A 2,316-nucleotide genomic window follows, 5' to 3' on the forward strand; every position below is an offset into this window, starting at 1 on the left:
CGGAGTCGATAAAACTATAAGAACAGTCCTTTCGTTGGCACGCACACGGTCGCAGGCTATCCGCACACGATCGCAGAGTAGAGCCTTAACATCATCTGTTTGACTGCGCAGGTACCGAGAAACCTCCTCGACGCGGCCGCAATGCTACTAAGGAATCGAGCCTCATCCCTGATCTTAATCGGAGGGCTGTGATCCGATGGGAAAACGGAGTGCCTGTTGGGGCCTTTGCCAATGCTTTCAACAATTTCCTTGCCGTTTTAGCCAGGAGACACGATTTCTTCAACATATTTTGACGTGGAAATCGCAGCGGATTGATGCGCTGGTGGCTTGTTGGAGATATATATGTGTGAGTCATTTATTTTAATTTTCATCATTATTAGTTATTAGTTTATTATTATGTTTAATACACTGATTTGTATCTACTTTTTCTTTATATGTTGAAGCGATTTTTCTTTCTTGACGATAATATTTGTGCCTGGACGTACTGCTTCGGGCAAATCAATGTATCGTTCAAGAGATGGCGGTTTGAGGTAAAGAAAAAATATTTTGTCCAAATAACAGAAGATTGGGAGCGATACTGGCATCTTGACACGCGTGTGGATGGAGTAGATTTTTTTGCACTTTGCAGTTACTGGGACACGGCTGAAATTCAGGTATTATTGAAGTATATATTTTTAATTTATTGTTTGAATTTCTATATTGTTTCGAATTGACATTGTTTTGCAGGCTCAAGCTGAAATAGCAAGGAGGAATCGCAACGCGCCTCGCAGTTACGAGCATCACGGGGGCTCCAGGACATTCAGCCAGCATTATCATCAATTAGAGCTTGAGGTATATAATATATTAGCTTTTACGTTGAGTATAATTTATGTGTTATAGGTTAATGATATATTTGAATAAAACAGGGAAGGGGAGATCTCAGACATTTTGCAGATCGTATTCTGACTTCCTGGAGCCCGAATTACGCCAATGAAGAGAAGAAAGCAAAGAATAAGGATCTGGCTGTAAGTAGCAGTTCATTTATATATTTAATTTCATATCAATGCATCATTATTAAGTCGACTTGCTCGGGTTGTTTTGATATATCACAGGAGAAATTACATGCCAAGGTACAGGAGCAATTGACTCAGTCTCAGGTCTGTTCTAACACTCCTGGACGACTAAGTAGGGAGGATGAGGACTCCATCATCGAGACGGTCATTGGACCGGAAGAACAGATACCGGTGGAGAGGATCCGAGCAGAGGCCGCATGAGTCTAGTAGCACCTACGAGTCTGCAGCACCACAAGGAACACCGGGAAGCAGTTCATATCAAGACTCGATGGAGCAGCGATTAAAAGCGATTGAAGATTGGCAGTCGCAGCAAACAACATATCAGCGGGCTCTAGAGGAAGAACGGAGGCGCCGGGAGCAGACCGTATTGGAGTTCACACAATTCATGTCGACTCTGCCTCAGGAGGCTCAGGAGGCATATAGGAGACGGTTTTTGTCGTCACAGGTAATATATATACTTTGTTTTTTTTAATTAGATGATATTGTACATACTGATACACACTGATACAAACTGTTACACACAAACCCTAACTCTAGGCGTCGGGAGCAGACCGTATTGGAGTTCACACAATTCATGTCGACTCTGCCTCAGGAGGCTCAGGAGGCATATAGGAGACGGTTTTTGTCGTCACAGGTAATATATATACTTTGCTTTTTTTTAATAAGATGATATCGTACATACTGATACACACTGATACAAACTGTTACACACAAACCCTAACTCTAACCCTAACACAAACCTCAAAATATATACTTATAATATTTTTATGTGATGGTGGTGTTGATGGTGTATGCATGCGTAGTGTTGGTGGTATTGGTTGGTGGGTTGGTTGGTTGGTAGAGAAAATATAAGCTTGGTTAAATCTATTTAAGACAACAATCCAAGGGAGTGATTGAATAACATAATACTCTCCGAATCCATTAAGCCATTACCTTACTCCTGCATTATTTCTAGCTTGGAGTGGCTTTGCACATGCTTTACCTGCTGCTTTTGTCTCTACATTGGCTGGTAATTGCAAGATTAGATATATAGTAAGCTTATGTGGCAGTAATTATGAAATTAAGGGAGGAAGATAGTTTGTACCGGTGAGATGTGAAAGAAATCTTATTCCTTGCGATCGGCTATTGGTGGTCACATTTTCTGCTTTGCTGCTCATATAAATGAAATCAGAACCTATTTTTGATGCTTGAAATAGGGAGAACACGAAATAATGTAATCTATAGTCAAAATATTATATCAATGAATTATATGCATAATTTAGAC

At 40.5% G+C, this 2,316-nt stretch overlaps 1 long non-coding RNA gene across 1 annotated transcript; it reads left to right on the plus strand.

The window, feature by feature from the left end:
* LOC109843899 lies at positions 288-757 on the plus strand. Its single transcript, XR_002247827.1, has 3 exons — positions 288-346; positions 444-653; positions 727-757. It is a non-coding gene; the product is annotated as an uncharacterized LOC109843899 (long non-coding RNA).

This window comes from Asparagus officinalis, chromosome 1 (genome assembly GCF_001876935.1).
Source record: "Asparagus officinalis chromosome 1, Aspof.V1, whole genome shotgun sequence".
Lineage (NCBI taxonomy): Eukaryota > Viridiplantae > Streptophyta > Magnoliopsida > Asparagales > Asparagaceae > Asparagus > Asparagus officinalis.